The following is a 10,969-nucleotide window of genomic DNA, read 5'->3' as shown; positions in this document are numbered from 1 at the left end:
GCTCAGACGTTCAGCTATTAAATAGTTAATCATCTGGTGTTTGTAGGAGCTGTTGTAACTCTTTCCCCTAGAGTTGCAACGAATTTCTGGTCCATGACTGCCTCCATAAATTGCACTGCTCCATCCTGAAGCATCTGTAACTAGCCACCATTGGAAAACAGGATACTGGGCTAGATAGAGCATTAATCTGACCCAGTATTGCTATTCTGATATTCTTATGGTTACGAAATACAGGTTGAACCTCCCAGATCCAGGACTCTCTGGTCTAGTAACATCGTGGTCTGTCAGGGCCACAGATGTTGCTGGACCAAAGAGCCCCGGAAGGGGAGAGCAGGAGCCAGCAGGGAGAACCAGCTGCAAATGGGCATCCCTCCCCTGCCTGGGGAACCCCTTGTAGCAGCAGGGCCAGGCGGTGGCCAGGCAGCCCCAGGGAAGCCCTGGCAGGAGCAGGACTGGTCCCGGCAATGGGGCTCATGCTGGCTGGGTGGCCCAAGGCAAGGAACCCCCGGAAAATCCCCAGCAGCATTTGGCTGGGTGGCCAGACAGCACTGGCTGGGGATCCCATGGAATCCCTGGTGGCAGTGGGGCTCAGGGGACCAGGTGGCCTGGCCAGAGAACCCCTGGTGGCAGCAGGGCCAGGTAGCAGTAGGTGAGTCTTGTCTGGGGAGCCCCAGGGAATACCTAGCAGCAACAGGTCGTCAGTGTCCGAGCAGGGCTGGTGGCATCTGGGTAGCCCTGGCAGGGGACCCCAAGGAACCCCCAGCAGCAGCGAGCAGGAGCCCAGCCTTGGAAGCCTGGGAGTGGGACAGCTGGCAGGGAAGCACTGACTTCCCCTGGTCAGGCAAACTCCCTGGTTCGGAACCGCTCAGGCCCCAGTGGTGCCAGACCAGAGAGGTCCAACCTGTACTGTCAGAAAAATGGAAAATTCAATTATTGACTGAGATTGGGGGGTTCTTATAATGGTCAAAATTAGTATATTTGAGTGGAAAATAGGGAAGACCTGAATGCTTGATGTGGCAGAAGAATGTCCTTGAATAAAATAACTCATCCAAGTGAAAAATGTAACCTTTGTAAGGAGCCAAATTGCATAAGACCTCAAATGATGTCCTTCAGAGGTGCCAGCTCAGCAAATTAAAGATGCCCAAGCAGAGCTGTAGCGTATGCACCAAATGTACCTCCATGGTTACTGTTTTTTCTTCTCTCCCTTTTGGGAAAGCACGTCATGTCTTGTTACACTTGGTAAGATTCCTGGAAGGGTCACAGCATTTTCAAGGCAAGAATACCACTAAATTCATGCACCGCGGTTGGAATAAAGGAGCTGCAATGTGACAATTTATACTAAAAAATCTATAATGAAACAGTGACATCAGACCAAAGCCTTAAATCTTACATATAACATATCGTTTTGTTGCCACATGAAAAGCACCAGTTATTGATTTCTCTTGTGGCAAAAAAGAAAATCAATGTATGGTCCTCTTTAAAATATATTTTCTTTTTCTCTCTTAAAACATACTTTCGTAATGTGTGTATGTTACTAAAACCATTTCATTTCAGATACCAACAAATCTGGAATTCTATTGTCTCAGACCACTGATTACATTCACAATGGTGAACAGATTAACCATTTAGTTACAGGTATCAGGGTTGTCACTCAAACTGGCAGCACCTCAGAATAACTAAAGCTATTAAAAATTGTCTGGATTGGAAATGACAGCTATACATGCATGAATGCATTTGTACGGCTGGAAGATTGTTGAAGTGTGAAGCGAAGAATTTCACTTGAGTTTATTTATCATAATCACTGTATATTTCACGAGGGAACACTGACTTGCTACATGATAAATAAAGGGGAAACAGAAATGCCATTTTCTTATCATCTTTGTCTTCTAATGAGCAACACAGATGAAGAAAGTCTGTTTATTTAATTCCTCTTGCATTTATGTCACTGTTTACTGTACTCTGCATAAGTGAAGCAGAATAATTTTTTGAAGGACTAATTAAAAGTTGCATGGTAGCAAAAGCTTCTGTGATCACACCGCCATGAAAAAATCGAGTGCTCTTTACCAATGTGTGGTGCATTCACTTCGTTTTTTAAAATGTATTTCCCACACTATCGATGGGGACTTTTTAAAATAATTAATCTGGCATATTTTTGTATTCAAAATATTTTGGAGAAATCATAGATCATCTTACCTGGTCCCTGTTTTATCTGTTTTAGGCTCTCATATCGCTGCCTATCATTGTAATATCTGAGGGCATTCTATGTAAAATCAAAAGCAATTAAAATACTCCTTTGTGGATAAGAAAAGGACATGCCACTGTTTTGCTGCATGAAGGCAAGCAGCATTATATTTCATATGATTGCCTTTGGTCCCAGAACAAAGTGCTAGCCAGCCCAACCTGGCATACTCTACATTTCTTATCTGGTGTGGAATTAACCTAATGGGAGATGAAGAAGGCTTTGAAGAAGCGTAAAATGTAACGAAATGATTTTATGATATCAGCTCTTTGAAATGAGCAATTTATTGAAAGAGCTTCAAGGGCAATAGCATGAAAAGTAGACCTAAGTAAACCCAAAGTGAAAAGTCCCCATAGGTAGCACAAACCAATCCTGGAGGGATGATTGTTTCATTCCACTTGTAAAGTGATTGAGCTTGATTTTGTTGTTAATATTGTTGATGTCGTCATATTGACAATGAAGACTGACAGCTCAATGTGTAATTAGAATTGCATTCCAAAGTAGTTATGAGGTTCTTCACTGAGGAATTCTGGATGTTAACTATTTTATCTGGGCAATACATGCCTGTTTTCAAATATAAGTCAACAACACTGAGTTTATGCATGCTCCAGCAGCACTATCTGTGTCTGAGCTAGCAGGCAGAAAAGCTGTTTTATGATAAAGGATGGCTGAACTGTTACCCAACATAGAATCAATCAATGCAGAATAAGAACCCATAATTGTTTACACTATAATCTAGTATATTAAACATGGGATTGGGAATTGAGAGGCTTGGTTTCTAGTTTCATTGGTGCACTGGCTTGGTAGGTGGCTTCTGGCAAATCTGATAATCTCCAGTTTTAGCAACTTTATCTGTAAAATAGCATTTATTATTATTGTTGTTGTTGTTTGTTGTGTCTAAGGACCTCAAATCAGCTTAGGGCTCCATTGTGGTAAGCTCTGTTCAAACACATAGCAAGAGACAGTGTCTACCCTGAAGAGACTATAAAACAAAAGGTGGGAGAAAGAGAGCATTATAATCCCCATTTTACAGATGGGAAACGGCCACACAGAGGGATAACAATACTCACTGATTTACCTGCCTTCCAGGGCTGTGGTGAAGATTAATTTGCTTATATGCCTATAAAACTCTTTGAACAGGTGAAACACCCTGGCCCAGATCCACAAAGGTATTCTGGCTCCCAACTCCCACAATCCTTTGAGGATCTAAGCCCATGTAAATTCAAAATCTTCTTCCATAAGTGGCTGAGTGTAAGTGGGGCACACAGAGGCCCCCATGAGTCAAAATGTGTCAGTTGGTTTGAGAGATGGATAGATATACAACTGTCAACTCCAATTAGTTATAGAAATGATCTACTGTACATCAGTTCTATAGGTATTAGAAAAGCTGTTCCACCCATGAATTAGGCCTTGGTGAGAAGCTGAATTTAAGCCTACTATTGTATGAGAATGTCCACTCTGCTTTACCACACTAAGGCATACAGGCAGGCAGAACACCCTCCTAAGGCTCATTAGGGCATACATTCGAGGAAACCTCCCTGAGCTTTCCATGAACCCACAAAGCTCTCTTAAATGGTAGTTCTGGTGGATGCTTGCATGGTAGGTATGTTCCCACAGCTCCCTGCTGCTCCCATGTGAACAGAGTCTCAGCTCCCCGCTGACTGGAGAATGTACTATTCACCCCATCCTCTGACAGCCTTCATAATAATAACCTGCCTGGAAGGCGAATGACATTGCAGAAATTCTGACAACTCATTAGACTGGCATATAGTCAATTCCTGATAAATGTCACCATTGTGATTTTAATGTGACTTAAAATAATATAGGACAACAGGATTTGATGCTGCGGTGGGATGAATGGCAGAACAGTACAGAGAACCAGTGCTGGGTAATGAAACTCTCCTTTTCCCTTGGAGTGCTATTGAACACAATGCCCCAGCAAAGCATATTGAGTTTGATATGGATAGATACTCCCATTCTAAGAAATGCACCAGAGAAAAAAATGAGGCCAGTTCTGGGTTGTATGATATTGTAATGAAATCATAGTTATTCAATAGGATGTAAGGACAGTGTGTGCTTACACACACACACACACACACACACACACACACACATATAAGGTTCTGGGTCAACTTTTATTGTGTTTTTTCTCTCTCACTCTCTCCCGCTTTTTGTTGCTTGATCAGAAAAACAAGGTCAGAACTTTAGTTTGTAAAAGAAATAAAAACAAGGCCTCAGCTGGTATCCCAGGGATGATAATAGAGGCATTTGCCTAGTCTTACAGGCCATGTTTTATCTTTTAAAATAAATATTGCAATGGGCCAGATTGTGATTTCAGGCCAGCCCAGAGCAGTGGGTGAGGAGGCTTTTAAGCCCACCTCTTTGGGAATGATGCCAGGCACCAGACTAGCCTCCTCTGAGTCCCAGCCTTTTCTCTGCTTCCCTCCTTGTCTCCAAGCGCTGAGGTAATAATTTTCAGCTGGCCTATAGCAACTGCCATTTATGGCTGCACTGGCAAGCAACTAGGGAATGTGGAGTCAGGGCTTCTCTCATTTTTTGCTCTCCTCATGCACTCTCCACCACCTCTTCTGTGTCTAACTAGGAACACAATGGCTGTGTCTAGACTGGCATGATTTTGCAGAAATACTTCTAACGGAGAAGTTTTTCCGTTAAAAGTATTTCCGCAAAAGAGTGTCTAGATTGGCACGGATGCTTTTGCACAAAAAGTGCTTTCGTACAAAAGCTTCCATGCCCAGTATAGATGCGCTTTTGCGCAAGAAAGCTCCGATGGCCATTTTAGCCATCGGGCTTTCTTGTGTAAAAAATTAAGGTGCCTGTCTACACTGGACCTCTTGAGCAAATATTCTTGCACGAGAGGGCTTATCTCTGAGTATTTGCGCAAGAAGTATTTGCGCAAGAAGCACTGAATTCTTACGTTAGAACGTCAGTGCTCTTGCGCAAATTCAAGCGGCCAGTGTAGACAGCTGGCACGTTTTTGTGCAAAAGCACCTGCTTTTGCGCAAAATCTTGCCAGTCTAGACGCACCCAACATGTGCTCAATTCTTTGCTCCCAGATGGAAGGTTTAGGTGGCTCACAGAAAGGTGTGCAGGCATAGATGTAGTTTGACTTCTATATTGGGGGGGATAATTGATCATAGTTAGAAGTCTACCTTCTCCATTTATCCATTGTTTGTGTTACTTAAATTACAGTGTACTTGAAATCACAAATACAGTTTACGTTCATTAATCATCCTTAAATTTTTTTTGTTCTAATTTAATTATTTGTCATGTTTACCAGCTACCACTTAAAAATCAACATTAGCATAAAAGCAAATTCTTGCACAAACAGAACCTAGCACTTCCCAGTAGCTCTGAATCACGTCGCCCTGGCTGTAGAGATACAGAAACCTACAATGTTCACATCAATCAAATCCATCGCTAAGACCTGTCCCCTTTGCCCGTCTGCCTAAGCACTTTCCGCTCACATTAATCCTTCCCTGGTGACTGTCACTCACTGAGCCTGTCCTTGCAGTAACTGCGCAGGCACTTTGGAAGCTGCTCAGAGCTTCTTACAGTGTTATTGGTGCTGATAGAATGTGCCCCTGTGTCTGGATGCCAGTATCTCGGGGGCAAGTCTCTTATTTTATAAGCCAGTAAAACTGACACAGCTCCAAGCTGAAGCTCTGCTGGGAGGCTCAGAGCTGCTTTCCTGCCAGTCCTGTAGGCAGCCCAGGTGGGGAACCTGACCAGGAGGCACAGAACATCTGGAGTTGCTGCTCGTCTCCTACCCCCGCATATTCCCTTGTGCTCCTCTAAGGGGCTGGGAGCAGCAACACTAGATGCCCCTTGTGTCCTGGTCAGCTTCTCCACTTGGTCTGGGCCATGAGATGTTAGGAGCTGCTCTTTTGCCCTCCCCTTCCACAGCCCATGCTCTGGAGACACAGAGCATGCTGAGTCACTGTTCTCCCCACCAAACATTCCTTCATGGGGAAGAAGCAGGGCCAAATAGAGGGAGAAATTTGGTTGCCTCCCCCCATGCATTGCCTCTGTGATTTATCCACTTTGCGGGCAACACCTTTCTATATCTCCCCAATCTCCACTCATGTAGGGAGGGGTCTTATGCTCACACGTGTCAATTCACAAACAGGATTATGGATTTGCTTCATAACAGAATTGATTAGGGATAGTTGCTTTTATTAATCTCACTATGTCACTACTATTACAGAGTTAATACTGCCAAATGGTTACACAGCTACTGCAAAGTGACACATCAATAAGCATAGGCAGAGCAATGTATAAAAGAGTAACAGGCACTTAGAAATGCTTACACCCCTTCAGTCTGTGGGGAGTCCCATTCCTGTCACTTTGCACCAGGCTGCAATGGATGTGGCTCCAGCTGGAGGAATCCAGGGCACCCTCCGAGGTCTAGGTCCCTGGTGAGACTCACTGGACATGGGACTCCCTACACTAGTTATACTACAGTTGTTCACGGGTGTGAGCATACTGGCCCAATACCATTCTCATCACTCTTATGAGCTGAGACCGAGGTCAAACTTGTAGTTTCCCAGCTCAAGGCATGAGTTAAAGCTGATAAAGCCCAGCTGCTGTTTGTGCTTGCAGAGTAAAGGTTACTAGGCTGTGTAGAGGTACGACGGAAACTTCCATCCTAGCCTGCTGAGATGCAGGCCCCATCTATGACTTTTTATGTGACAACATGCAGTCATGGAGTCCAAGTCACAGGCCTCACCTATGCTTAATATTTAAGGGCAACAGAGCTGCATCAATCAGGGGTGTGAAAAATCCTGCCAATGACTACAGCCCCTGAAATTCTTTTTATTGTTTATATTTTTACTTTGTTTTTTTGGGGAAGGAGGGTATCTTGGTATTTCATTGTATAGTCAGGTCTTTCACCCAAAGGGTGTGGGAGACCTTGGGGGTCTGAGGTAGGAAGGTCCTGGGGGAATGTAGAGCAAGTCTGGGGTGAAACATAAAACATAGCAGCGGTGCAACACTTTAGACTGAATCTTTAATTTTGAACCATATGACCATGAGGATGGACCATTCACCTTGTATCCGATGTATGAGGTTAGAAGGGGCCTTGGCAAACAATGGATCATTGCTAGAATTCAGTGTGTTTTCTGCAAATGTGAAATAACATGAAATAAATTGAAAAACTAAAACCTCATCCCACAGCAGCAGCTTCTATAGCTTCTGTCCCGCCAGGCCAGGCCCAGCTCCCTGCACTGAGCATTGCAACCTGGCACACAGGGTCACAGACTGCTCAGGTTTGGCTTGGCTGTTGCTCCGTCATGATGGTAGAAGAGGTGCCCAGGCCAAATCTGAGTGAGTGATGCTGCGGCAACCCCATTCACCAGGCCACAGCATCATTCATTCAAATTTACCTGGGCACCTCTGCATCATCAGGAGCTACAGAAGTTGCTGTCTATTGTAACACAGTGTCATGGGGCGTCCTCACCACGCCCCCTCCCAGTGCCGGCCACAGCACTTGGCGCCCAGCGCCGCAGCACACCACAACACTGCTGCGCATGCGTGAACGGCCCACCAGGCCGTTCAAAGGGAGTGCCAGCACGCACAGCTGGGGAAGAGGGAGAGGGAGCACCGGTGTCCAGGGGAACCGGGAGGAGTGCGGAGGCGGCGGAGGCAGCGAGTGACCAGCTGCAGAGGGTGGCTGAAGCAGCCCCGGAGTTAGGGAGAGAACCAGCATCCAGGAGGCCGGAACAAGCACAGGGTAAGCCAAAGCAGGAGCTGACCAGCCGTGGAGGGAGGAAGGAGCGACCCAGGAACCCTGGACCGGAAGCGGCAACCAAGCTTCCAAATCACCAGCGGCTGCCATCTCAACGTGGGGCTTCCCAGGAGGGAGCGGCAGAACCAGAGGCCCATGGGATCCCGAAGCTGACTCCACAGCAAGCACCGCAGGGGTAGGGACTCTACTTCAGCCTGGGAATCTTGAACAAGCTGCAGCAGTAAGGCGCAGTAGCCTCGGTCGGGGGTGTAGTAGAAAGTGCAGCATATGAAGGGGTGGGAAGCGGCCCAGGGCAAAAGGGAGCCAAGGGGAATCAAGGAGTGAGCCAGTATCGGCTCCGGAGGGACCCCAAAAGGACCAGTCTATATCCTGAAGGCTGTGGGCCGGGGCCTGGTGGAGAGGGAGAGCCTGGGCTTCCCTACCCCGCCAACACCCCTATCATCAATACCAACACCATCACCAACCAGGACTGATCCCGAACCCCGTTGAACCTCGGACTGGGAGCCATATTCGGTGGTGGGAACCTGCACAGTCCCGCTGTAGCACAGCAGGAACCAGAGCAGGGGGCAGCCCCACATCTGTCGGGTACCCATTGGGGACCTACAGTCGGGGAGAGCGGAATCTCCACTGAGGTCCGGGAAGTCCTGTAGGCCGGGTCCCCCCAGGAGCATTGGCATTAAGCCTCATTGCCAGGACTTGGGTAGCCCGACCCACAGAGACAGAGCTAAAATAAGTCAGGGTGGTTTGCCCCCTGGCTTACGGGGGGAGGGTCACCACCCCACAAGCACCAAGAGGCCTCTAGGGCCATTGACACACAGTAAAATATTCAGTATACCAGATGTTCTTGCTTCTAAAGCCAGTGAATGATTATATGAGACCATGAGTAAAGGTCACATATTGGACTCTCTTGATGTCAATATGAATCTGGTGCACAAACTAAGGGCCTGAAAAATGGTACCTGTCATTGACTTAAGAGGCTGGTAATAGAGAAGGATGGATATTTCATCTGTTTGCCTAGTGCAAACTCCGACATTACAGAGTGCTTTATCTGGCTCCATACTGACTCATCACTGGTGGGTAATTAAGGGCTGCACCTTTTTCCTACCAATTTTAACACCTACACACACACACACCGAGTGAAATGGATTCACTTTTAAGAAAAGCTTTTCACTTTCTTATGCTGCAAAAATTTATAATATAGAATACATATATCAGTGACAGTCACTAGCCCTTTTCAGTGGTGCAACCATGCTGAAGTTAGCAGCAGTAGCAGCAGATGTTCCACGCCTCAGAAATTTAAGCTACTTTTCATTTAGGTGCATATACATGCATTTAAGTGTTTAATTTTAGGCTCTCACATTTTAAAATGTTGTCCTATACCTGTAGGCTACGTCTACACTGGCCCCTTTTCCGGAAGGGGCATGTAAATTTCACGAGTCGTCGTAGGGAAATCCGCGGGGGATTTAAATATCCCCCGCGGCATTTAAATAAAAATGTCCGCCGCTTTTTTCCGGCTTTTAAAAAAGCCGGAAAAGAGCGTCTAGACTGGCCCCGATCCTCCGGAAAAAGTGCCCTTTTCCGGAGGCTCTTATTCTTACTTCAAAGTAACTTCAAAGTAAGAATAAGAGCCTCCGGAAAAGGGCACTTTTTCCGGAGGATCGGGGCCAGTCTAGACGCTCTTTTCCGGCTTTTTTAAAAGCCGGAAAAAAGCGGCGGACATTTTTATTTAAATGCCGCGGGGGATATTTAAATCCCCCGCGGATTTCCCTACGACGACTCGTGAAATTTACATGCCCCTTCCGGAAAAGGGGCCAGTGTAGACGTAGCCGTAGAGAAATGTCAGACTGTTCTCAGATATATCATCATTCATTCCCATAGCTTCATTATTTTACATTGCAAAATTGGCAGTCCATTAAAAAACCAGCCTTTTATGCATATCAAAGAACAGAATTGGACTCTCCTTTGTAACCAACAAAATTCTTTGATTTTTAGATACAATAGCTTTCCTCAGGTTGATTTTCAGTAGTATTACTGCAAACCTTAATCACAGGAAAATGATCAAAATTTGCTGTAACTCTGTTAAAAACATCTTTGAAAATGGCCAATGGCTGTAACTGAGAATTTCTGACTTTTCAAGGAAAATAACCCATTTCTAAATATGATTTAAACCAACAGCCTGGGATCAAAAAAACTGGTGTTAAAGAAAACAGAAACAGTGAAAGAGGCAGCTTTTGCTTTTTGTAACTTCACCTGTGCAGTATAAACTTACAATCATTAAGATAATACAGTAGATGTGTTCTGCAACAGAATATGGATTAGAAGTTTAATATTTTTGTGAAAGGAATGGGGTAATAAGAACTTTCAGAATTATTGTTAGTATAATTATGGCTTAGTGCAAAACTTCTCAGAATTAGTTTGTCTATTGATGGGTACAATATAGAAGAGAAAGCAGTGGTGGATTTAGAGTTAGTGGGGCCCTGTGGTCAACTTTATTTTGGGGGCTTCCCTGGGGACCCAGCCAAGAAAAAGAACATTCACTCTTCCTGCCCTCCCATTTTTCATTCTTTTTTCTTCATCCTCCTATATTATAAGTAATAGGAAGTAAATGAAAATAAAGTGGAGTACCTTGATTGTTTTTGTAGTCTAACTTTTTCTTTTCACAGACTACTTGAAAATTGCTGCGGGTCTCGGTGGACCACTTAATGATCTTTCCAAATATTGTTTGTACCATTAGCTAACTATTGTAAAGTGCTTTGGATAAGAGCACTTTATAAAAAAAAAAACATCATAAACTTTCCACAGTCCAACTGAATGGAGTTCTTGGAGCATAGTTTGAGAACTTCTGGTATAGACGAAAGCTGTATTTGCATTAAGTTAACATGAAAAATATGTAAAAATAAAATATATAGGTGACACATGAATGGGAAAATAAAAGTTAACTTCCTCTGAAGAAACTTATTCAATTT

Source organism: Pelodiscus sinensis, chromosome 1 (genome assembly GCF_049634645.1).
Source record: "Pelodiscus sinensis isolate JC-2024 chromosome 1, ASM4963464v1, whole genome shotgun sequence".
Classification (NCBI taxonomy): Eukaryota; Metazoa; Chordata; order Testudines; family Trionychidae; genus Pelodiscus; species Pelodiscus sinensis.
The sequence above is the reverse complement of the archived record's forward strand: the minus strand, read 5'-3'. Positions refer to the sequence as shown.